The 27,210-nt window shown below is 46.9% G+C and overlaps 1 protein-coding gene across 5 annotated transcripts in view; it reads right to left on the reverse strand.

Moving 5' to 3' along the window:
- SVIL (supervillin) overlaps window positions 1-12,637 on the reverse strand; it is a 214,635-nt gene extending 201,998 nt beyond the window's left edge. The window contains exon 1 of one of the 5 annotated variants that reach the window (XM_072955385.1): window positions 12,345-12,637. The gene's annotated coding sequence lies outside the window, so the exon portion shown is untranslated. Of the gene's footprint in view, window positions 1-11,227; window positions 11,487-12,323 lie in introns of those variants that run through there. The other 4 variants (XM_072955382.1, XM_072955387.1, XM_072955383.1 and 1 more) reach the window with 4 other exon arrangements.
- Window positions 12,638-27,210: the final 14,573 nt, after the last annotated feature.

Consider the following 27,210-nt stretch of genomic DNA (forward strand, 5'->3'; position numbering starts at 1 on the left):
GACACTAGAGATGGAACCAATTTGTTCATGGAAAAAAATTAAGTGCTTTCACTGCCTGCTGTAACTAACTGGTGTTTTCTTCCAACATTTTGAGAACCAAGGACAGGAAAAAAAATGCCACGCAATGAAAAGCTTTTAGTTTTTAAAAGAGTGATGAAGTTTTTATTTTTTTTAAACACACAGATGTTGGGTTTACATAAATAATCAACTGAAACATGTTTCTCTATGTAATTTTCTTGTCGAGCACATAACATGCTTTGCTTTCTCCTGGAAACTCAATGTCAGAGCTATATCATGACTGCTTTTCAACAGATAATTGGATAATTCTTGGGTCAGAATGAAAAAAATTTACACACATAATGAATCTTATTTAAAAGTCTCATATCAAATTCACTTTTAGGAATGCGAAGGAAATCGTCTAACACTGCTTGAATTAGTTCTCCCTAAATTTGAGTTCACAGTCTATCAGTTTTTCTAGGAATTAGGTTCTCAGCCTTATTAGGGCTTTTGAACTTAAAATCCAACAGATTAAAAACCTCAGCGTTTCAAAAATAAAAGCATGTTTACCTCCAAATCTTTAAGCACAGAGGTTCCTCGTTGCAGCACACAGTTTGGGGAATGCCTTCCTACTTGCACTGTGAGCAGGAGCCACATGTGTTAACAGGACACACAGACACAGTTTCAAGGCAGGCTGTCCTTGTGGAATTATCTTCCCCGGCCCCAGAGTGATTGATCCTGAGAAGGGCATCCTTGGTCCCCACAGACACCCCCTGAGAGGAGGCTGGATCCTGCACCCCTTTAGAGCCTCTCCTTTTCTCCAAGAATGGTAGGTTTCTGCCAACCTGCCTGGCCAGTATTCTTATAGTCATAACCGGGTTTTATCAGAAATACAGACCAGCGATCCTTAAAATGCATTAAGGTATCTTGTTTTAAAGATCCTCCCATCTGCATGTTCCCAACGTAGCCCTCACCTCACACGCCAGTAAGCTGATGTTAATTAAGAACCAAGGTAAAGTCCACAAGAGACAAACGCTGGAGGCCGTGGAGAAAAGGGAGCCCCCGCACTGCTGGAGGGAGTGTGGGTTGGGGTGGCCACAGTGGAGAACACTATGGAGGTTCCTTAAAAACTAAAAATACAGTTACCACATGATACAGCAATCCCACTCCTGGGCACATATCTGGAGGAAACTAACTCAAAAAGGTAACATGCTCCCCAATGTTCATAGCAGCACTATTTACAATAGTCAAGACATGAAAACAGCCTATATGTCCATAGACAGAAGAATGGATCTCTATATATATACACACACACATACACACAAACTAAATGTTCATTGACAAATAAATGGATATATATATATATATATATATATATATATATACACACACACACACACACACACAAATACACACACAATGGAATACTACTCAGCCATAAAAAGAATGAAATAATGTAATTTGCAACAACATAGATGGATCTGGAGATTGTCACTCTAAATGAAGCAAGCCAGAAAGAGAAAGAAAAATACTTTATATCACTCATATGTGGAATCTAAAAAAAAGAAAAAAGACACTAATGAATTTATCTACAAAACAGAAACAGACCCACAGACATAGTAAACTTATGGTTACTGGGGGAAGGGGGTGGGAAAGGGTAAATCAGGAATTTGAGATTTGCAGATATTAGTAAACAACCCAATCAAAAAATGGGCAGAAGACCTAAACAAGCAATTCTCCAATGAAGACATACAAATGGTCACTAGGCACATGAAAAAATGCTCAATATCACTAAGTATTAGATAAATGCAAATCAAAACTACAATGAGGTATCACCTCACACCAGTCAGAATGGCCATCATTAAAAAGTCCACAAACAATAAATGCTGCAGAGGGTGTGGAGAAAAGGGAACCCTCTTACATTGTTGGTGAGAATGCAGTTGGGTGCAGCCATTATAGAAAACAGTATGGAGAGTCCTCAAAAACCAAAAATAGACTTAATCATATGATCCAGCAATCCCACTCCCGGGCATATATCCAGAGGAAACTCTAATTCAAAAAGATACATTCACCCCAATGTTGATAGCAGCACTATTTACAATAGCCAAGACATGGAAGCAACCTAAATGTCCATCAACAGATGACTGGATAAAGAAGCTGTGGTATATTTATACAATGGAATACTACTTAGCCATGAAAAGGAATAGTGCCATTTGCAGCAATGTGGATGGACCTGGAGATTGTCAAACTAACTGAAGTAAGCCAGAAAGGAGAAAGAAAAATACTGTATGATATCACTTATATGTGGAATCTAAAAAAAAATGACACAAATGAACTTGTTTACAAAACAGACATAGAAAACAAACTTAAGGTTACCTGGGAGAAGAGGGGAAGAGGAGGATGGGGAGAAATAAACTGGGGCTTCAGGATTTGTACATACTAACCACTATCTATAAAATAGATAAACAAGGTCATACAGTAGAGCCCAGGGAACTATATTTAATATCTTGCAATGGCCTATAATAAGAAAGAATATGAAAAGGAATAGATAGATGTATAAATGCTGTACACCAGACATTAGCACAACATTGTAAATCAACTCTACTTCAATAAAAAAAAAATTTTTTAAGCATTAAAGGGAACATGGAAGCAATGTCATCTACAGCCTGCTGGCCATGAAGATGTGACTTCTGAGAGCCGGGACAGTGCACCCAGCTTGATGGGGAAAGCCCTCTTCGCTCTCACAGGCCTGAAATAGAACCACTTTCCTCACCCAGACACAGGTAGAAACAGCAGGGCTGTGACACCCAGCACCAAGAGGCAGAGCACCGGGGAGGCCCGTCCCTCCCAGGTGACGATGAGCCTGGGGGCCAGTGTCCACAAAGCCCGGCAGAAGGAAAAGAAAGCCTCTTTAGAAATACAGTTGGCGAAACACCGAATCCAAAAGACAGTCTGAGAAAAAGCATAATCACAGACACAAAGCCATGGTCCGGACGAGGCCCCTGTGGCACATCCCCTACACGACAGGGGGGTAGCCTGGACCCCCCCCCCCAGACGTCCTGGACCAGACGGCCCTCCCGGACTCCTCCTTCCTCCATGACACGTGGGGCTGAAGATGGACAGAGAAGGAAAAGTAAACCGAGGAAGGCACTGACAAGGAGCCTCCTCTGTGGCACACAGTTTACGACTTGAGATCGGAGTTCAAACCCAGACTACTACTTAAAGCCTTACCTCGTTTGAGGTACTTAACTGATCAAGGCTTCTACTCACAAACGGTGCTGAGCAAAAGCTGGACAGCCCAGCAGGCCCTCAGGACAGCACCTGATATACAGTCCCCACGCATCCTCGATGGGGCTACGCTCCGCAGCAGCACCGCCCCACCGCTGCCTCCTGTGTGTCCCCACCCAGAACCGACCTCCATCACACCTCTGACCCACTCACTCCTATGCTCCTGTGCGTGCAAACCTACCTCCGGATTGTAAGCTCCAGGAGGGCAGGGTTTGCTTTATATTCTCAGTACCAAGCACGCTCACACGTGCACACACACACACACACACAAGGGGTTAACAGACGTTTGCTGAACAAACCAGCAAAGGAACAAGTGGTCTGCTTGATCGCTTTCACTTCCTGCATCTATAGAATCCGAATTTAAAAAGCCTTTCCCCAGGTGACGTTACAGATGTAAAACTAGACTAGACTGACTGAAGCTAATGATCATATCAAGATTCTGCTGCAACACCAGCTAAGGGACACTGCTGAAACGAAGATCCCTTCGTCTGGGTGAGTTAGTCTACACAAACGTACGCTCCTATCCCAGTGCTATCAGCAGACTCCCTTACCTGCCAGGGCAAGAAAACTAGGCTCCCTTTTAATTGGGAAGATCTACAACCAAACTCCATTCTGGCACAAGTGAGCATTCTTTCCCTTTTTTCCAGAGCTTAACAAATAAATAGATAAGAAAGAAAAGAAAGAAAAGAAAGAAAAGAAAGAAAAGAAAAGAAAGAAAAGAAAGAAAAGAAAGAAAGGGAAGAAAAGAAAGAAAAGAAAGAAAAGAAAGAAAGAAAGAAAGAAAGAAAGAAAGAAAGAAAGAAAGAAAGAAAGAAAGAAGAGCAAGGAGAAATGTAAAGTAAGTAGTTAGGATCAAAAAAAAAAAATCAGAAAAAGAGTAACTTTCCCTCAGTGAGCAGGTACCAGGTGCAAGGGCTCCAGAGTTCATGGCAAACACTGCCGCGGAGGGGCTGCACCTGGATGCTATCCCTGTCCTGGCTCAAGGCATCCTTTCCCATGGCTTCCCAACAGCCACCCTGCCCCATCCTGACCCTGAGGACACCCCTCCGTGTTCATAGCTTTGGAGAGAAAAATAAAGATTCCCAAATCAGGGGCCATCTGTGAAGGATCTCCCCAGACCTACCCTCCAGCATATTTTATGGATGCAGAATCACTGCTAGGAAGCATCCCGGATGAGCCTCTGCCTCAGCAGTATCCATACTTGGTCCTCAATGTGTGTAAGTCCTCAATGACTGGTCAATCATTCAGGACTTACACACAAGCCAGGCTGGCCCCAAAGCACAAACTCAACTTCCTTCTGAGACCTTTTCAGAAATATAATTTTGGCAGAGGCAGGGGGTGGAGGGTGGAGGGGAGCAAACATTAACTCTGCTCTGTGTATGTACAATTTCCATTTGCAAAGAAAAGGTTATTCAAAGACAAGCTCATGTTTCAGTGACTTCCAAGGTGCCGCCATGTGAAGGGAGAGCCAAAATAAATCTCAAAGCCATTCCCTCCAACTTCAAGCCTTTGAAATGCTGTGACCTGACCAGGTGTTCAAAGACTGGTGTTTCCAAGTTTCAATTCCAAGAACGATTTAAAAAAAAAAACTCTAAATAAAAACTGTGATAGAGTATTTAATGTCATGATTATATCCGATGCAGGTGACAGCCAAACAGGATTGGCTCGGGTAGAAGGCAGAAGGGCCTGTAAATTGTGGGTTAGGACAAATAAAGAAAGAATCCACATCTCAGGAAGCACCGCTCAAGAAGAGGAGGAAGGACTGTCTACCTGAAAGTGGCTAAGAGAGTAAATCTTAACAGTGTTCATCACAAGAAAAAAAAAGTGTCACTATGTGTGATGAGGGGTGTAACTAGACATACTGTGATCACTTTGTAAATATGCAAATACTGAATCATCATGTTATATACCTGAAGCTAACATGTCAATTACACCTTAATAAAAAAAATGAAAAGGATTTAAGAAAAGAATGCGGGTGAGGAGGAGAGGAAGAGAGAAAAAGGGGCAGGGGAGCAACAAAGCTATGTACTGGGAGCCCTGGGAAAGTGCACACACAAAGCGGTGGCAAGGAGAGAGGAGGAGTCAAAATGGGGCAGCCTGATCTGCTGGCGGATCAGACAGAAGCAAGCAGAAAGGACAGAAAGGGGGAAACTTACCCCGTGTCAAAGGGCAGGCTGGGGAGTGGGAGGAAGCAATGAAACACCAATGACAGATGAGATAAGACATTTGAAACCAACGACTGCCTGGAGGTGGCTGGGTGGCGGCAACAGACCAGGAGCAGGCGGGCCAGCCGGTCAAAGAGAAAACAAAGTGCCCTGGAAGGAGGAGAAAGCTGCCCCAGTATGTAGCTGGAGGTGCACACGGGGAGCAAGACTGTGGTTGCACAGGAAACACTACGGAAATTCTGAGCCAAGGGCTGCACCCCCAAAGCTCATCCCCTTCTTCCTCCTACAGGGAGACGGCTGTTTGCAGCCTCTGAGGAGCACGATGCTGGCAGCACGACAAGGTCACCATTACCAAGGTTCTAACAGTCTCCAGGCGTTAACGCAGGACAGGTTAGCTTTGACCATCCATCAAGACTTAGGTAGCACCCCAAAGCATTCCACAGGAATGAACACGCTGATGCAGAGAACGTGAAGTCATCTTCTGAAAGGAGCTGGGCTGGCTGAGGAAGGATGGTGGGTCCAGTAACCACATTGGGCCCTGTGCGTATGAGGGGGTGCACATGCACACACGTGTGTGCATGTGTGATGATATGCCTGTGTTAGAAAGCTGGAAACTGCCCGCAAGAGTCAAGACTTGAAAACAGAATGTGGTAAGTGATCAGTTATGACATGCAAAGCCGTGTGAGAAAGAAGGACGTTATCCCTGCGAAAGGACCTAGGTGGAAACCTCAGGGAGGACCACTGTTGCCAGGACAAGCCCAGTGAGGTCACAGGGAGGAGGTGACATCCTCTAGTTTTGTGTAAGTTGATCCTTCCAGACTCGGCCAGCGAGAGTGCTGGGTTTTGAGGCAGGGCACTGTAGTCCTCCAGGTCCTAGCCCAGGCAAGGATCCCAACTACACCACCTCTTCAGTTTCCTCTTCGGTAAAATACAGCCCACCAGTCCTCAGCCCTGGGAACCCAACAGTTCTGGAGAGTCTCACATGCAAATGGCAGCAAAACCAGCTGAAAGCAGAAACGGTGTAAGAATCGAAGATTCCTGTGCAAAAGGGGTGAAAGGAAAGGTTCGAGGATGTGTAACTGGAGCCCAGAAAGGGATCAAAGGGCTTAGAACCATGCATCTAGGGTCAGCAGCCCTGAGTTGCAGGGAGAGCTGGAGGTCGGGCCTCTTATACCGGAAGCGGCTCTAAGAGTCAGCCGAGTGTCAGAATCAGAGGGTTTTATACGTGTCCAAGTGATTGGGTTGATTTTGTAACCTCTTCTAGAACAAACGGACTGCAGCTGACTCACTTCCAATAAAGGATCTGATGTACGTGTGGAGCTGCTTGGGGCATCCACTCACCTCCATTCTGCACAATCAGGAGACAAATGCTTTCGAGTGCTGGGCACACGTCTGAGGACTGGGAGGGGCCTCAGGGAGAGACGGGCATCTCTTCACACATGTGCAAGGCCTTCTCTTGTTAGCACACGAACTCAAAACTTGAGAAACCTTATAATGTCTCTTCTTTCTTCCTGAACCCAGACCCTCCTTCCAGAGGTCTACTGGCAGGTCTGGCTTGCTACCCTGGGTTTATTTGAGCCAATTACACCACTAGTATGATTACACAAAAAGCTGCGTGAAGAACTACCTTCACACAAAAAAGATGTGCTGCGTCCACCCTGCCCTCGCACCATACTTGTTTCTGTCTGTCGGTTCTAAACAGTGAGTCCATCCAGGGCTGGGCACAAGCCCTTGTCCTCAGGGTCTGCAGGCCTGCAGCATGCAAACACTCAGCCTCAGGTTTGCTGAATGAAACCAAAGAGCCAAATCATCTTGCCTAAGGAACAACTTCTTGGAAACTCAAGTTTTCTCCTGGATAGGATAAGGGGTGGAGGCAGAGTGCCTCTGGCTCTCGCCAGTGCAGAATACCCTCATCTTCTGAAAACAAAAGAGCGCTGTCTGGGACACACATTGTATCTTTTCTATATTTCATGCAACAGAAAAATGTATGTAATTAAACCTGATTGTTACAGCAATATCACAAAATAGTTTTAATATGAGACCCATCCCTTTGTGAACCAATGAAATATAAAAGCAGCCTAGGTTTTAAGTATGGAAAAACTACACCCACACTGGTTATTCTCAAAAAAATTGCATTCGGAGGGGGAAGGGGGAATGTTAATTCTGACACTTCCTTTTCAACCTTGTCCTCTGAGACGCTCTATCTGGAATAACATTGACATACCAGAAACAAACAGGACTCCTTACAATGGCTACAGTTTAACAAAGGCGTCTGGGTTTTTACCTTCCTTGGTTACTGCACAAAAGCAGCAAATGCAAGTACAGTTGCCCCGGCAGCTGGCAAGTTTTCTCCCATATGCGCAGAAGTTGGTGGAACAGCTGGGAAATGCAAGAGTGCTTTTGAACGAGCGGCCAGTCGATCCAAAATAACACCGCCTGTTCATCTTCTGCACAATGGAAGCGACAGCCCAGCGCAGGTCTGGCGCATGCCCCTCAGCTGCTGCCTCCCCACCGCCGCCCTGGAAGCTCCACAAGTAGCTACAGATGCAGAGGGATGCAGGAGAGCGGGAACCTTGTGCTAACCCTTTGTGTGCCATCCCGCGAGTGCACGCACTCATTCTGCAGAGTGGGAGAAGGCTGCATTCCGTCCCCAAATGCAAAAGCCATGTATTGCTTTAAAGGGCCATCCCTCCCTGGGGGGATTTTCCAGTCCCAGGCACTTCTTGGTAACAACTTTCAGGGTCCGGTGGCATTTAAAGACATTATAAGGTTTGCAGTGATGTCCATGATGGTTATTTAAAAGGTATGTACAAAAAGCATAATCAAGAACTAGGAAACAGCAACATTCAGAGGTCTTTCAGAAGGTGCTTGATGGATTATAAGAAAAAAACAAACACTTTATCTACTTGCATTTGCTAAACTGAAAAGCCTCCAAGTGTGTTAACCTATGAAATAGCTACTGTGGTTGTTCACTAGTCGTGCAGCTTAACTGGACATATTCAGATCTCTTCATGTCACCTTTCAAAAGTTAGTTTGGCAATTTTCAGATCAAACATAATTGGCCATATCTGAGCAAATAGTTTGCAAATGTTATCTCAGACACCTTCCCTCCCCTATCAATTTGGTGGCTCATCTTTCAGCAGACTCCAGAAAATATTTTCCAAGTAATGGGCCCACATGCCAAGACTGGGTCAGCATGATTTTCACAGATACATATTTTTCTCTAGTGCTGTAAACGGCTAGTGAATGAACAAAGAGAATGTGCTTGCTTCTTCTTCTCCAGCTTATTTGGGTTTCAGTTTTGTGGGGGTTTTTTATTATTTTTTTTTCTTTTTTAAAGCCATGTCATCTTGGCCATTAGGATACTGGTTTCAAATTTAAAGGAGAGAGAGAGACAGCTGGAGGGCTGGCCACAAAGTTACACAGTGGTAAAACCACGAGGAAAGCCTTCAGTTCCGGGGGCCCCTTGTAAATTCCTTGGGCAGCTAGACAGTTTTCCATCACTACCAACCCCTTGCTCCCAAAACACACACACACACACACACACACACACACACACACACACACACACACACACACCCCACCTGCTGACAAGAAAGAAGAATCGCTAAGTGTACCACCTTGCTGTATCAACTAAGAAGAGTTTAACTATCAACTCTTATTTCTTTGGATGAATGAAGGGAAGAGAGAGAGATTCTGTTCCTAAACAGCATGGTTATCAGTTAACATTCGTTGGGAGGCCACTGTGAACTAGATTCTGCACTGCTAAGTGCCTTCTATCAGTGATCAAGTGGAACCCCCACAGCTTGAAACCAAGGAAATGCTATTATTGTCCAGAAGAGGAAAGTGAGGTTGGGAGAGGCTGAACAGCTGCCCAACACCACAGACCTATAAATGGTGGAGGGGGCATTCGAAGCCTGCCGTTCTGACTTCAGAAGCTTGTCCTTAATCATCACGCCTCACTGCCTCCACAACTGGCACTGCACTGGGACCTTCTGAGTCACAGACTGTCATCCCAGAGTTTCGAACATCTTTAAGGCAATACATTTTAAGTACATTCAAGACAACTCCACCATCCCATCTTACAAACCAGAGCTCAATAATGCATAAAGATGTGTAGATCTTAGGTGCCTGAAAGGAAGCTTAGTCTTAATCCACCAGGCAGTTAATTAAGGTTGGTTTCACTTAATCTTACACACACATTCAGCATGGTGGCAAAGTCACAAGGCTTCAACAGGGTAGGAACTGCTTGCCTTCCTGCAGGGAAAGCCAACAGAGCTCTGAGTTCCATGGAGTTCCTGACCCCAGGCCCGCTTGTCTAGTGAGACACCACACAAGGCAGAGGATAGCTGTTTCTCTCTTTGGAGTTGTCAGTTAATTCTAGGGGTTTTAGTTGCCTTCATATACCTGGAGCTTTAAACAAAGAGTTGGTTTAGTTGAGGCCCTGCCCCACACAAAAGTCAGCCATCTGTGGAAAGCCAGTCTAACCCTAATAGCTAACACAATCAAACCAAACCTGGGGTTACAGCTGACCCCTTCACTCAGCAATCCACAAAAACTTTTCAGGAACAGCCTTTGCATAGAAACTGGGAGGAGCAAACAGTACCCCTTAGAACAGGACAGACTTTTGGTCCCAGAAACCTCTTTAAGCCGGTTTCCCCAACTGTAAAATAGAAATAACCTGCTTTGGAAGAGGCTGGGAAGTTTCAAAGAGAATGGTGAAGGCCCTCCCCAAGTGTATGCAAGTTTCTCTCCTACATACGCACCTCGTAAACGCCAGCGCCTGCCCTTTGTCTACTTCTGAAGGGAGTGGCGGCAGATAAGATAAGAAAACGTGAATTCTATCCATTGATTCCTGCTGGATAAGGTTTCACGCCAGAGCAGAGGGCCCCGGCTTTCTCTTCCGCAGCACCTCCTCTGGCGTCCAGCTCCCGGGAAACGTCTGTCGCCCACTGGGGATACTGCCCCCGCCGTTTCAAAGACGGACTTGTACACAAGTCGGGGTTGTGCATAAAGTTACCATAATCTCGGGGTGGGTGGGGAACAAGGGGCCCTCTTCATCTCTCCATTCTCTGTGAGGATCTTCCCGCTGAAACCAACTGTCAAGACTTCACTGGAGCTGTAATGCCTCCGCCAGGAGCGCTTAACCCCCCGCACCTGACCCAGATTGCGGCCTGGACTGGAGCCGCCTGGCTACTAACTCACAATAATGCAATTACCGCCTTCTGGAGCTCCCCTCCAGGTGCCGGGGGCTGCTGCTGTCACCCCGGGACTAAACCACTCCCTTCCGGGAGTCCGAGCGGAGGGGGGTGTGGCTCAGCGGGCTGGCTGGGCCGCGGGCGCGGGGACCTCACAGATGCGAGGGCCTCGAGGGGGCGCGACCCTGAGACCCAGAGGAAGCGCGCGGGGACCGCTGCAGCCTTCGCCACCAGCCCGATGGGGAGAGGAACCGGCAGTGTCACAGTTCTGGGCACAAGCGTGCCACTCCCCGGGTCACCCCTTCCCCGCCCCTCCTCCCCGCCTAACGGGCCGCCCCGCTAACTTCCCGAAACTCCGCGGAGGGAAATCCTGACCCTGCCGGCACCTCCGGGAGGCGCGCGCCCGGGCGCGCCGGGGACGGAAGTGGGTGGGAGCCGCGGCCGCGCCGCGCCTTTGTTGCTGCTCCGGGACCCCGCGGGCCCCCGGGAGCGCCCCATCGCGGCGGCCGGGGGATCAACCAACCCTCCCTGCCCGCCGCCCCCGCAAGACCGCCTGGAGCCCGTCTTAACTGACCCCACCTCCGGTCCCCGAAGGAGAGCGTGCCGCGGCGTGTCTTAGTGTCTGCCAGCCGGAGCACTTCGCGACGGATCCCTGCCCTCGGCCGCCAAGCACAGGGACGCTCCTCACCTTCCGAGCTTTCCCTAGACTTCTGGGGGCCAGAATCGCCGCTCCCTGCCGGACAGCGGCTGGGCAGCCCCGACTCTCGGCAGCGCCACGGCCACTCCCTGCCTCCTTTCACGGAGCGAGGACCGGGTCCCCCTCCCGGGATGATTCACTGCTCCTCACCTGGAGCCTCGCTCGAGTCCCCTCCCTTCCGTCGGCCCGCGCCGCAATCGGGAGCGGGCGCCCTCTGCCGGGCCACCCAGCCGGAGCTCCCGGCCGGAGCGGGTCGGAAACAAGAGCCTAGCTGAGTGCAGGGAACCCCGCGCCTCCGCGGCCACCTCTTTCTGAGAAAGGGCCAGCGCGCCAGGGCCGTGCTGGGCCGCCAAGCCCGGGCAGGGCCCGACCCCGCGTGGAGAGGACCGGAGCTGTCCCCGCGCCCCGGGGCCCCTGCACACCCGGAATCGCCCCACTTGCGGGCCAGCCGGTCCAGTCCGGCTCCCGGGAGGCGTCCCCAGGAAACTGCCATCAATTGCGTGTGACTGCCAGCTTAAAAACCCTGGAAAGGGAGTTTTACTGTGTCAAAATGAAGTTTGGGTCCTGGTTCTCAGTAACCCTCTTCTGCCTGAATTAAAGGGACAGAGAGAAGGACGGTGGCCTGTCACACCCCACAGTCCTAGGACTTGGAAAACGCTTGGGGCGAGTTTCAGGGACAGTCGCAGCCTCCGTCGAGCCCAAGGTCGGTCCGGGGGCTGGAGGCCGGCTGGCGTGTAGCTCCCCAGCCCCGGGTTGGGGGGGGAGTGGCTGTCCAATGACTCGCTCTTTCGTCCAAGTAAACAAACTTCCCGCAGGTGAGCTTGCTCCCCACCCCCACCCCGCCTCCGCCCTGCCCCAGGTCCTGGGTGCAACTTTGGAGGGGGACCCGGTGGAGGGAAGAGGACACCTACACGCGAAGCTTCTTGTCCCCGGCCAAGCGCGTCCACGCGCGCGCCCCAGCTTCCCGACCGCGCTCACCTACCCGGCGCGCTCGCCCACCTGCCGGCCGCCGGCACACAGTTCCCCGCGGCGACGAGGATGGCGGGGGCGCACACTCGTCCTGGAGCTAGCTGGCTCTCCGCGAGGGGCCCAGGAGAGTCTGTCCTGCCCCCGGTCCCCGCAGCTGCGGGAGCAGACAAGTTGCGAGGCAGATCAGGCCGCGCCGGCGCCTCCTTCCCCGAGTGCGGGCGCGCGAGTCCCGGCGCGGCGGGCGGGCGCCGGGTATTAATTGTAGGGCCCCCGGGTGTCGGCTGCCGGGCGCTCTGAGTGGCTCGGACCGCGAGCCAGGCCGGCGGGGCCGGCGCGACCCACCCTCTCGGCGCGCGCACGCGCACAGCGACTCCAGGAGGGGGGCCCCCCGAGACTCGCCGCGCTCCCGCGGCTCCAGCCCCGCCGCTGCCCTGAGGCCCGAGGGGCGCCGCTGACCTCAGGGACCCCTCAGCGGGCTCTCAGAGTGTCCGGCGGCTCCAGGAATAAAAGCCGCCAACCTGTGCTAACGTTGTAGCCAGTGACGCTCGGGCCAGTTGTCAAAAGACGCTCCTGGTCCGGCCACTCACAACTGTGAAAAAGACACGTCACCCTTCGAACTGCGAGTCCCTACAGGGGGCCATCCCCTCTCTGTGTTCTCACACTTTACACATTCGCTGATGAGAGCCTCCTGCCCACCCAAAACGCAGATTGCTAGCCCCCCACCCCCACCCCACGATGTCTGATTCTTTAAATCTGAGAGGGCCAAGTTGCGTTTTTAGCAAGTTCCCAAGTGATGCTGAGGCAGTTGTGAAGGCTGAGTGAGTTAAGGTTCGTGAAGTACTTGGTAATTTGCAAAGCAGTAGGTAAATGTAAACCCATGAAATCCACCTGTGCTACTTGTCTGTTTCACCAGCTAGGGCTCCTGTTAATCTCCCTCCAACCCCCTTCTTTTCCTCCGAGTCTTAGATTCCATTTTTCCCTCCCCAGTATGCACCCCTCTTAGGGATCAGAAAAATGCAAGGTGGGTGTGTTAGCTTCCTAGGGCTCTCATGACAAGCTACCGCAGACTGGGTGGCCTGGACCCCAGAAACTTATTTTTTCGTAGATCTGGAGGCTACAAGTCCAAGATGGAGGTTCAGTTTCTTCTAAGACCTCTGTCCCTGGCTGGCAGATGGCTGCCTTCCGTGTGTGTCTGTGTGCTAATCTCTTATAGAGACACAAGTCATCCTGGATGACAGCCCACCTGTAAGACTTCGTTTTAACTAAATTACCTCTTTAAAGACCCTACAGCCAAATAAAGTCACATTCTTAGGCACTGGGAGTTAGGGCTTCAACAGATGAATTTGGAGGAACACAATTCAGCTCATAACTGAGATTCACTGCCCCTAAAATCCTACAACAGTAGATCCAGCCTTCTTTAGCCCCTACTCCATCCCTACCCCTCCACTGTAGGCTGGCCTGCATGCACAGTTGAGCGCTGTGATTAGAAGCTGAGAGGATTTAAACCCCAGTAAAGAAACAGCCTCTCGACTCAGCTCATGGTCCTCAAAAGACACCAGGACAACACTCTGATGTGTGAAAAAAAATGTTGGGAAGTCTATCAGGAATTTGGAACCCCTACCCAGCAGACATTTCAGAAACAGCCCTTTACGGTTTGTTAATGACTCAGTACGGACTCACCCTTACCTTTGTCCTGCCTTTGTTGGAGCTTTACCTTCTGTCTGGCATCTCTGGAAGGCTCCTGAAGGAGGGAGTATGTTGAATAAACACAATAAAAACTCTTCACTCCTTCTGCTATCTGTGCAAGCTCTGACGGCATTAAAACTAGGGAAGGCAGGAAGGAAGCAAAGACGTGAGCTGTTAGCACTGATCCCATGCTAACTAGAGCCAGCTGATCTTCCGCAAATCAGTTATAGCCCTGAATGTGGGACCATTCCCAAGCCTCATCCCCAGTCCTCTGCTGGTTCCACTTTCTATCCTTGCTTTATAGCTTCACAGAACACCAGGCTAGATCCCTCCCCAGTCTCCAGATCCAAGTGGCTACTGGATTAGCCTAGGCCCTCCAAACTCAGTACGCCCATCATTGACCTCTTTCTCGAACTTGATTCCCCCACCTGCATTAACGGATGCTCACCAGTCATGCGGGCTGGGAACCTGGAGTCATCCAAGACATGACCTGCCTCAATCCATCCGCTACTGTGTCCTTGGGGCCTCACGGAAGCCTCCCCTCTGTTCCACCCCACCACCATCGCCCGGCGGAGGCCCTTTGTACCACCAGCCTCCTAATTAGACCCGCTGCTCCAGCCTGCCTTCTTGACCAGCATCCTCCACGTTGCTGCTTTAAGGATCTAGTTGTCCTGTGCCTTTTTAAAACCTCTCAGTGGGTTCCCTTTATGTTTCAGGAGGAAATTCAAGGTCCTTTGCTCGCCTCCCTCTGGAAGCTCATCTCTGATCATTTCCCGATCTGTGCCCTTCACTGGAGCCACAGGAACCATGCACAGTGCTTGCAGACTCAAGAGGGGCCATGCTCTCTGAACACAAATACCCAAGACTCTCTTGGTCTGGCATCTCTGGAAGGTTCCTGAAGGAGGGACCATGTTGAATAAGTAACAGTAAAAACTCAGTGTCACTCCTAGTCTCCTCCAGAGTCACCAGGTCTAGGAAGCCCCCCTGACCCCTCCTGAATTAGGGGTCCCCTTGCTGGCACCCCAAGTGCATCTCAGTCATAGCACTTAGAATATTGGCCATAATTACTGGGTCACCGTCAGCGTCCTCCATTAACCCACGAGGTCCTGGAGGACAAGCACTTTAGCCATTTTTGTAAGTCTAGCTTGAACTTGATGATCCAAAAAAACAACAAAACAAGAACAAAAGAAGTTTGCTTTAAGGAATGAATTACTTTTGAGAAATTCCAAAGGTTTAGTCAAACTTAGCATCTGTTAGCAAAGACTTTATTTGGAGCAGTCTTCACTTTTTCTGACAGTCCTTTGTGAACACCCTCCCTTAAGTTACTTCCTGTTTGAATTATAGGTTCATCCTTCAGAATCTCTAATTAACTTCCCTGCTTCCTAAATACCCAGGATGCCTGAGGGTTTTTCAAGCTGTTCATCACGAAATCAGTTTTATGCCTAAAGATGAGAATTTTTTAAAAAAATGAAACAATTAAAAATACTTAAGTGTATCCTGCCTAGTGAAACTTAGTATTGTTTTCATGAAACTTTTGTTAACTATAATTGTGAGTTGCGCATGTGTGTATGTGTGTATGTATATAGAGCTGTTGTGTCATCAAATTTATTCCTTCCTGTGGGTCATGGCTACAGCTGGGGTGACACTGTCTCATGCTGGAGTTGTGCTCTCCAGAGGGGACACATACTTATAAAGACATTGGAGAGGGAGGTCATTAAGCAGAAAACATTTTCTGGAAAGATGCTCTGAGCCAGGCTTTTCATCCAGGCATTGGCAGAGTGGAGAGTGAAATACAGTGCTGCCCGTACACACAGTAGGCGCCACATAAGTGCTTTTATTGACTGGTGTACGTATGGAGATGGGTCAAGACGTACAAGATGTGGGTGTGGGAAGTTCTCTTGGCTGGAGTCTGTCCAGGAGTAGTAAGAAATGAGATCACTGACATGGAGAAGAGGAGGGAGGCCTGCTGCCACGAGGCATTGCTGGTGTGCCCTGAGGTTTCCAAACACAAGCGGAAGTTGCAGTGACATGGGATTTCCTAACCCGGTTTCCATCACGAACGTTCCCGGATCAAATGCTATGAAGCGCACCCTTACTAAAGTAAAAACACTGCTTTCTCTGGGTCAGAGTCGGAGGTGTAGACCTGTGGTGCTCAAAGCCGTGAGTTCAGATGAAAAGCCAGATTTTCTCATCTCTGATAGTCGACTTGTCTGGAAAGCCCATGGCGAGAAGGGCAGGAATGAGATAGGATTACGTAACAGAGAAGTAACAAGTGGCCCTTATAAAGCTGTAACCTTGAGAGTTATGCCAAGTATTTCCATCCATTTTAAATGCCTCTAACCAAGGAGCCTAGATCCAGCCCACAAACATTTAGAAGGCTATGTTCTCACTCCCTAGACTAAAGTTTAGAATCTGTAAAAGAAGGTTACCATGTAAATAAAGAATACATATTACTTCTACTATTTTTTTTTCCCACTGCTTAAGTCATTCTGATTTGGGCAGATTAGAATAATAAAAACTTGGGCCAGGGAGATATAGACAAGATGTGGGGGGAGCTGCTAACTTTCAAAAAATCTTAGACTTGTTTTTTATTGAGGTAACATTGGTTTAAAACATTATGTAAGTTTCATGTGCACAACTTTCTCTGTCTATTTCTGTAAACCGCCACAGCATGCTCACCCTCAAATTCGGTTTCCATCCGCCACCATGCGGGTGGTCCACGTTTTCCTCTTACCCTTTCCCCTCTGTTCTCTGCATGTTTGTTTTTGTCTAGTTTGTCCACTTGTTTTGCTGGTTTGTTTTTTATATGCCACATATAAGTGAAATCATACAGTATATAGACATGATTTTTAAAAAGAGAGACAAACTGGGTGGACCAGAGATAGCCAGACGTATAATAAAAAAGAAATTCTAGAAGACAACTTCTCTGTTCTCTTGCTTCTAAAGAGAAATACACTTGGCCACGGAGATTACAGAATTTTAAATTTGAAAGATGGACAGAATCGGAAAGAAATCAGACTGTGACAAGCATGAGATTTAACAAAACTAGCAAATGGGTTCCAGATCCTTCTTCTTCTTCAGCTTTGAGGGAAACCCACACACAACAGGATGAGTTGGCAACAAAAAATGTGATTTCAAAAAATTCCTAGGGACTGAAATATCCTTCGATATTATTTATAACACTCGCCATGTCTCAGCCATCTAAACTAAGGAGATGTGTGTCAGTTGACTTTTTCCCCCTAAATACAGAGAGTATTCTTTGGCCATATTTCACTGTCCACTCCTTATTCTATGCAATTTTATAGCTAATAAACTCTTCTTTAATACCTTGAAAGTTAGCAGTAGTTTGGTTACCTAAAGGAATATGTGACTGAAGGTACTAATAAAAATTGAAAATATAGGCGGGGCAGAACCAGCTCAGCAGTTCTCATCTCCTTCAAAGCACCTGCTGAGGGAGGCTGTGTAGTTACTTCTTTATGCTGCTGCCTCTTTTTGGAACTTTTTCCAGCTATTAAAATCAGTGGTAAACCATTCTTTCTGTACTCAGTTTTTGCCCACTCACTACCTCACCTGTCACTTTCCCCTTCCCAGCCTCCTGTTGTCTGCTTCCATTTTCTAGTTCAGCAGTGTTGGTTACCTACTTCTCCATCCTCTGAGGGTTGCAGGACCAGCCTGCTTGTGTTCAAAACTGTGTTACTTTGGGCCAGTTATTTAACCTCCCTGTTCCTCAGTTTCCTTATCTATAAACTGGGAGGTAGTGAGTACTCCCTTATGAGGACTTTTATAAAGAATTTAGACAATGCAACTGACAAGGTGTTAATATCCAAAAATATGCAAACAGTTCATACAGCTCAATATAAAAAAAAATCCAATCAAAAATGGGCAGAAGACCTAAATAGACATCTCTCCAAAGAAGATATACAAGTGGCCAACAGGCACATGAAAAGATGCTTAACAACCCAAATTATTAGAGAAATGCTGATCAAAACCACAATGATGTATCACCTCACACCAGTCAGAATGGCCACCATCAAATAGTCTATAAATAATAAATGCTGGAGAGGGTGTGGAAATAAGGAAGCCCTCCTACACTGCTGGAGGGAATGTGAACTGGTGCAGCCACTGTGGAGGACAGCATGGAGGTTCCTTAAAAAACTAAAACTATAGCTACTATGTGATCCAGAAATCCCACTCTTGGGCATATATTCAGAAAGGATGAAAACTCTGATTTGAAAAGGCACATGCACACAATGTTCATAGCAGCCAAGATATGGAAACAACCCAAGTGCCTATTAACAGAGCCAATCTGTCTGTCTGTCTGTCTGCCTGTCTATTTATCTACAATGGATTATTATGCAGCCATAAAAAGAATGAAATACTGCCATTTGCAGCAACATGGAAGATCCTTATTCTATGTAATTTTATAGCTAATAAACCCTTCTTTAATAGAGATGATCATTACCAGTGAAGTAAGTTAGACAAAATGACAAATATTATATATCACTTATATGTGGAAATCTAAAAAATAATACAGATGAAACTGTATATGTAACAGAAACAGACTCACACACGTAGTGGTACCAGAGGGAAAAGGTGGGGGAAGGGATAAATAAGGAGTTTGGGATTATCAGATATAAACTACTATACATTAAAGCAACAAGGATTCACTGTATAGCATGTAGAACTACATTCAATAGTCTGCAATAACCTATAATGGAAAAGAGTAGAAAAAAGAATAGAGATATATACATACACATATGTACCCATATCACTGTGTTGCACACCTGAAACTAACACATTATTGTGAATCAAGTATATTTCAATTCTTAAAAAATATACATACAATGTGACCCAGAAATTCCAAGAAGAAAAATAAAATTTAGACCAATACCTCTAAAATGGTAAGTGGTTCATAAATAGTGACTGTTATTCTTAGGTATTATACAGGAAAACTTCACCTGCCATTCTCTCAGTTAATGACTTATTTGCATGGGAACCACTCTGGACTTTGTCAGTGTTGTCAGCGGTCTCTGGATGCTGGGATGGCCCCTCTGTGTTTCATTACAAGCATTGCACTCATTTGTTGCAACAAATGTACACTCAGCTTTGCAGGCCCTGTGCTGGACACCTGGTAGAAAGCTATGGGACAGCACATCTGTATCTGAGATGACAAAGGAAGTAGTTGTCATTTGCGGTCACCAACAGGTGAAGTCTGAGGATGTCTGAGTTAGATAGTTATATGCAGACTGTAGACTGTAGGTATGTAGACTGTAAGCCCCTTGAGGGCCGACCTCCACTACCCTCACTGGAAAACATTTCTCTTTGCCCTGGGTTTCCTTTCTAAGTAACGCCCAGGATCCCCAGCGTTGTTTAGATAATACTCTGCCACCTGTCATTAGCTGAGTCCCTTGGGTGTCTCTCCAATTTGATCTCTGCAAACTCTGACTTCCAGACACACCAGCAGCTGGGCTCAGGAATGGGCTCTGGGAGCCAGCACTCAAGAAGGGTCACAAAATAAAACTGCCAGGAGCACCCACAAGGGGCTAAGTCATGACAGAGGCATAAAAATTAACCAGAGAAGAAAGAGAGAAAGAAGACCCCAGGGAGACATTCGGTTAGCTTCTCATGAATTACTTGCTTCATGTTCCTGCCAGCACAAAACCACCGAAGTGACTTGGAAAATACCACCCCTACCCCCTGCAACAAGGGTCCAGTGATGGCTGCTTTTCCAGGAGATGGATGACAGCTGTCTGATCCCTTTACAGAGAGCCCTGGGCTGCCCACTCTCCATACGGGGGCTGGCTCCACGGCAGTGGACCTACTGATACAGGAAAAATGGGTGCTTGAGCATGGCCGTGTCCCAGGTCTCAGTCAAGTCCCTGAGATGCGCCTCAACAAGTAGGGTCCTTGGCTTATTGCAGGAGAGAATTCAAGAGCAAATCATAGAGTGAAGGTAGATTTATTCAGAGAGATACAGACTCCACTGACAGAGTGTAGGCCATCCCAGAGAGGCCACGAGGCATGGAGGTAGGTGTTTAGTTTCAAGTAAAGGTAGGTGCACACTCCATAGACAGAGTGCAGGGTGCCTCAAAAGGCAAGAGAAAGGGGGAGGGAGAGAGAGAGAGAGAGGGAGGGCTGTGAGGCTATTAGTATGTAAGGGCTTGGTGATGTCATGTGCTAACAAGTGGGAGGGTTATTCCAACTCCTTTGGGGAAGGGCCTGGAATTCCCAAGAACTGGGCCATCACACACTTGAGTAAGGTCAACCTTGAAACTGTCCTGGCACCTGTGGGAGGGCCATTTAGCAGCTATTGTATTTCAATGAGCATATAATGAGGCTCAAGGTCAACTGGAGAGGAACCTCCTGCCATCTTGGTGCCAATGGCTGCATCATTCTTTCAAAGGCTGTGCCCTGCCTCCTTCCCTCCTGTCTTATGGCCACGACCCCACACCCATCTGCACCATATGGAAAGTTTCCTGAACTCCTCTCGTGCTCACTAGAGCCCACGTGCCTCCAGTCTAAGCTGCAGTTCTGGTCCTGAGGGAGATGGCAGACGTCCTGTTGTTGTCACCGCAGAGATAATACCCCTTCCAGGAACTGGAGGCTGTCGTGCTTCTGTTCTGTCACTGAGCTGCTGCAGAGCAGACATTTTTTCTCATTCCACCCCTGTTTATTAAACCCAGCCCTTTTTATCCTCCTTATCAAATCTTCCCTAACTCTAAACCAGGGTTTTATTTCATATGACAGGATGAAAAATAAGTAATTCCCTGCTTCAGCTTAAACTGGAACGACACAGGAAATAAATGACTAGCCAGGCAGCCAGAGGCCAACAGAGCCTTTTCCTGGTGTGGATACGAATCTAAGATGGGCCTCTGACTCTAACCTGATCTGCCTTGGAGAAGATGGCGTAAGAAAAGGCTTAAAGAAACCCAACTCCAGAAAATTAAAGCCAACAGGCATGCTCAGCCAGGACATGCAGTCCAAGGGGATCCTGACCTGATGGAAATCAACGCGCCTCACCTACCAAGCTTGCACACGGTCCAACGGTGCACAGGAGCTCGGCTGGGAAACCAGAGGGCTTGCGGTCAGGGTACAGGACTGCCTTATGACTGGGTCCTGGAAATTGCAGTTGAACCCTACATACACATCCCTCAAGGGCTCCAAGAGAACCAAGAGGAAATCTGTGCTGAAGATCAGAATCTGGGGTTAATTGCCAGTCTTACGAATAGCGCTTTCTTCCAGACAGTGTAATAGATCTTGTCCTGAGAGATTAAGACTGCAGCTGCAGGATGGGCCAGGAACCTTCTCATTTGGCAGGGCCCATGGCTGGGTTTGAGGGTGGTGGACAGGCTGGGTGGAGGAGCTCAGGCATCTTGTGCATCTTCTGATTGCTGCCCCGCTGCTGGGTTCCTGCCCTTCGTGGTGCTAGGTATCGCAGCTCTGCCCCTCCCCGACTCCGCACTGCCCTGCTTTCCCAAAGACAGGATTCGTTAGGCTGCTTTCCGCTAAAAGTAACAGACCGTCCTCTTCCTGTTAGCTCAAAGAGCAAGGCTCTGTTATGGCCAGCGTGGAGGGTTTTAGGATTCACTCAGTCCGGTGGCTTTAGAGTCTGTTTCCCTAAGGGTTCTTTCTGCAAGCTTCATCCTCAGGCTGGTGGCAAGAGGATGCTGCAGCGGAGGGGATCATGTGGCCCTGCTTGACCACACCCATGAGAAGAAAGCAAAAATCACTCCCAGAAGCTCTTTAAGACTGAGAAACAAACTTCCCCCAAGCCCCCAGAAACTTGGAGTCTCTGTTTCCGTGCAGTTGGCCCCAATTCCATGTTCTCATTCCTAAATCTGTCACCAGCAAGAGAGGTGGCAGTGCCCCTTGACCAATCCGCCCCTCCCCTGGTGTTGAGGGTGTCAATTATACTCCCCTTGAGGCCCCATAACTATAGGGGGAAGGGGAGAGATCTGAACAAAACTGGGGTTCCAGTACCAAAAAAAAAAAGGATAGAAAGAATGCTGAGGGGGTGGTTATGACGCCATCTGCCACAGGTTATGTCTTTATGATCATTTTTAATAATAATAATAACTATGGTAATCATTATACCGTTCCCCCAAAATTCTGCCTCTCCACTTTCTCAGCACGTGGTAGCATTGAACTTCTTGGCTCTCCTGTGGGGCTGTGTTGCCAGATCTGGCCAGTGAGCTGTGAGCTGAAGTGATGTGTGTGTCTCCTGGGCCAGAGCATTTAATTGCCTGCACTAGTTTCTTCAAATAGTTCTCTTCTCCTGCCACAGGAACCAGCCAAGCTCCAGACAGCAGCCACCCTCATCAACCTCATCCTGGAGTGAGGACAGTGCAGAGCAGAGCCTCCAGGTTACCTGCAATGGGCCTGTGGCATGATAAAGAAACATACTTTGCTATTTTGAGATAATTTGTTACGGCAACAAAAGCCTAGTATATTTCAACTGATACAAGAGCTTATATCTATTGAGTGTTTTATCATATTCCAGGAACATGATAACACATTGTCACTGGTCTCTATGGGTTGGAAAAATCAGAAGTGGTGGAGGCTCTGCCCATCTCCCCACACCGTCAAGATGACTTCATTCCTAGACATCATACCAACTGGCAGTTTTGCCAAAGGATGTATCTAAGTACAGGTTATCCCACCACACAACAGGTAAACACCTCAAGGACTGTGGAGCAGAGAATAAGTGACTACCAATGTGTGTGGATGGGGTCATCAGAAAGAGGTCAGAACATTCAGGTATACACAGACAAACATTGGGAATTCAATAAGAGGAGAAAGCAAAGAATAACCCATTGGAGTAAAATTCTCCATGGTTCTCTGGTGTTTCTGCACATCTTGTGATCAGTGCACTGAATGCCTTTTGTCTCAACTACCTTTTCAAGGATGTTACAGCAAACAGTTTGGAGGATACAGATAATGCCTCCCTGAGAGAGAAGAGCAGGTCTGCCCCCACATTGGAAGGTAGAGATAAAAATATCTTTCTCGGAAGCAAAGGAAAGTATACTGACTTACTTTCCAGTACAATAAAGATAATGTCTTCCTCCACAGCAAAGCAGGCATGCTTACTGCCCACTACAAAAGAGTCAAGCTCCTTAAGCACAGGGCTCCTCTCCTCTGATGCAACTCACTGCGTGTGTAGCTGTCATCATTTTGTGGGAATTGACGCTTAGGTGCGAAAATTCTGATACACTGCATACAGCTGTTGCTGGAGGTAATAGACTGTCCTTTGTCTCTGACCCAGGAGTCTCATGTCTCCTGGAAGCAATCATGAAACTGTAGCAAGCTGACTTGTTGGCTTGCAAGGAGGGTAAATCTCAGACTCTTCCTAATTCCTGACACATGTGGTTGTTTACGGACAGGTAACATTCCCAGTTAACCATAAAGAGAGAAGTTAGAGAGAAACCTTTCTTATCTCAGGATTCTGCCCAGAGAAGTTGATCCTTTTCCTAGCAATATTCCTTATATTCCTTTCTTAAACCTGGTAGACTCAGATGATTAAAAACCCCAAGATCAGGTATGGTCTTCAGGCTGGGCTTCAGACGTGCTCAGCTGCTATTCCCCTGCAGGGAGAATTTTCTCTAGAATCTTCCCATCCACCTGAGAATCTAAGTAACCAACTTGTGGAAGTAAACCAGGATGCTACCCTGGGGTCTCATTGTCCAACTGCCTGAATGAAGGTCTGCTCTGGTAGCCCCTTGCTTTCTGTGTTGCATTATCAGAAACCCTTGGAACTGCAAGTTTCCAAATCAGAAATGGAATCTTCTCTGTGAGAATCCTATTTGAACAGAGTGTGGAATTGATTCTAAGGGTTTGATACAAGCTTTAACATCTGACTTATAAATATGTCACCTGCCACGTCCTGAATGAAGAAAACCCATTGCAGACAATCAGGGCTCAGAGAACAATGGATTGGATGGAGTTCTTTGTACCCAGATACAACTTTTCCCCAACAATTCAGTGTCAAAAGTTTAAGGAATTCCTTATAAGACATTACTGAGTTATGACTGTTCCTTAGGGATGCAAGTATATTTTTACCTTTGCAAAAAACAAAGAGAATAAAACAACCTGCTTGGAATTGAGACTACCCAGGAAATAGTCTTTAGACCCATCCAAGTCACTGAGTCAGACTTCAGTGATTAATTTTTATAAGTGAATTTTCATTGTGTCAAGCTGTCAATCATTTATTAGCAGAAGCTATAAGATGTGCTGGAGAAAACCTCTTGGAATAAAAAGGAATCATCAATATGGCATTTCTGCAAGACCTCAACCCATTTACTTTCCAGTATTAAATTTATTCATTTATTAATTCAATCTGAATAATTTCCTGAATACTTATTAATGTGCTAGGCTGAAACAGATACAGCCCCTGCCCTGGAAATGTTCACCTAAGAAGGGTTTAATTTCAAAAAGTGTTAAGTGCTATGAAGAGAAAATAAAGTGTTGTCAAAGCTTATTATAGTAGAAGTTCTACCTAATTCCGGGAGGCTCAAGGATGGCTTGCCTAAAATGGGACACTGGGCCTGAACTCTTGAGGCTTTAAAAGGATTCACTGTGCAAAGAAGTCCAGAAGAAACAGGGGCAACAGGGGTTAGAAGATTATTCCAGGCTGAGGGAACAGCGTGTCCAGAGGCCTGGGGGGCAGATGCATCCTTGTTACTTTTACAGCAATAAAAAAGGGTCAAGTCCAAAATTTGGGACAATTTGAGCAACAAAATATATAGTGACAGCAACAGATATCATGGACTAAATTAAATATCCACCAGGCCACAATGATAATCAACAGTTTAATAAATAAATGAATGAGAAGAAAAGCTATTCCTTAGAGTAGAATTCTAATTAATAAATATAAAAAGGATAATGGACATAGAAAATCACCATTCAAAAACACTACAGTAATAATTACTGCATGCAAAAATCACCAACTGGTGATAAAATTGTCAGGTAAAAGTATGATGAGAAACATCGTAGTTATATAAATTCGAAATCTCTCTTGTCTCCATCCCCCTAATAAGGAGTAACTTTATGATGGAGAAACTTGGCAGACACCAACTTAACCAGTGACTCAAAGTTAACATGGCCAGTAATGAGACGTGAGTATCACCTACCTCCTGATATGATACACTGAGAAGAATGCAACATCTCTCTGTGATATTCTTGCCAAAGTATGTGTAACCTGAATTTAAACACGAGGAAATGTCAAACAAACCTGGGCTATGTTCTTCAAGATTGTCAAGGTCAAGAGCTACCAAGGAAGAATGGGGAACAGCTCCAGATCATAGCCTAAGAAGACCTGGCACCCACATGCGATGTGGAGTGATCGTTGGATCCAGAACCAGCGACCGAAATTCAAGTAAGGTCTATAGATTAGTTAATAGTGTTGCATAAGGTGGACGAAGAATGTCGCCTGCCATTTCAGTAAACAGAGGATGTTGCGGCCATTAAGCCATCAGCCACTATAGCCATCCCCAGTGGTTCACCCTGAAGGGAACTCAGGATGGAGAAAAAGAGGATACTGGCCCTAGACAGGGTGCATATCAAGGGAATGATTTCAACATGTCCAGACTCTTGCATCTTCCCCTACACAGAAAAGCACTAAATTTATTAATTTAAGATGCCTGGTTTTTCTTTAATTAGCAGTAATCTTTTGATGTTTGGTGACCTGGTTTTTGGAGGGTTTTTTTTTTTTTTTTTTTTTTTGCAAAAACTTCTATATATCCTGGCTCTTCTCTTACCTGTTTGAAACAGTCCCTCAGAGCTATCTGAGAGGCTGTAGCCTGGACTTAGGTCCTCAGGAAGTCTACCAAATAAAACATAATTCTCTCTTTAGGGAAGGTGAATGAAGAGTATATGAAAAGTCTTTGTACTATTTTTGCAACTTTTTTATGTCTGGAATTATTTAAAGATGAGGAGTTAAAGAAGTAATGAGTTAAAGGGAAAAAGAGTCAGCTGAAATGTAGAAACTGAGAAGAAGCTGGGGAAGTGGCATCCTGAGGCCACACAGGGATTTGTAGAGATTGGAGTCTTCACTCCAAGAGTACAGGAAGACATTGAGGGATTACAGGCAGCGTAGTGATGAATCGGGTTTGCATTTTCCAGCGATCACACTGGCCGCAGTGAGGAAAATGGGCTAGAGGCAGGCTAGAATGCAGGTGGGGAGATCAGTAATGGAACATCACACGAGTGCAGGAGAGAGGATGCTGCGAGCTTGATCCAGGGTGATGACAGTGAGAATGGATGAACATGATGAAATTCGAGAGATATTTAAGAAGTAAAATCATAGACTGACGTGGGCGTGGATAATGACCAGCACGTGGGCGTCCAGGATGACTACACATTTCTGGCTTGCCCAACCAGAGAAACAGAGAAGCTATTCACTGAGAGAGTGCACACTGAAGAAAGAAGAGATGTTGTGAGTTCAGCCGTGGATACTTTGAGTTTGAGGTCCCTTTGCTGGACCTGGATGGTGGTATCAGAAAAGGCACTTGTATTTTAGAGGAATGAAGCTCAGAGGCAAAGTCTGAGGCAGAGATAAAAATTAGTCATTGAAGCAACTTGCCCCCAGAAGAGCTGGGGAAAGACAGGTAAACAAAATAGCTATGATTTATCCTAGAAAGTACAACAACTGAGTTATATATAAAGTTCTGTGTGAGCAAAAAGAGGAGTATCCTCTAATGTGGGTAACTCAGAATGGGTTTCCCAGAGGAAGTGCTACAGAGATGAGCTTAGAGGGATGGACAGAAGTTTGTTCCGCAGATGCAGAGGAACTGAATCATTAGATAGTCTCCATGAATGTTCCTCTGTTTCTTTAACTGGTAGGTGGGTCCAGCCATAAGGTCCAGCTAACAGGAAGCAGCCGTGAGTCAACTACCTGGGTTCTACAAGTGGGAAGGAGGCAGTGTGCTTTCAGTTCCCCAACTGGTCTTCCTTTGTCTCATCCCTTATTGGGTATAGTCTGAACTTTATCCACGGTGCATGGGCGCTCTAGACTTTTACGCCTTCCTCTCTTCTGCCACGCTCCGCCCATCGAAAGTCCTCAAACCCTACTGACAGGACACTACAGACTATTTCCAAGGTGCTGGTTCCCGGCAAAATTACTTGTTAGTTCACGTGCTAACTGTTGGATAATGACTAACTGAGGCTATAACCTCTGGGGCATTTCCATTTTCATGAGGGACGGAGGCATCCTCCT

The sequence above is a fragment of the Vicugna pacos genome, chromosome 35, assembly GCF_048564905.1.
Source record: "Vicugna pacos chromosome 35, VicPac4, whole genome shotgun sequence".
Classification (NCBI taxonomy): domain Eukaryota; kingdom Metazoa; phylum Chordata; class Mammalia; order Artiodactyla; family Camelidae; genus Vicugna; species Vicugna pacos.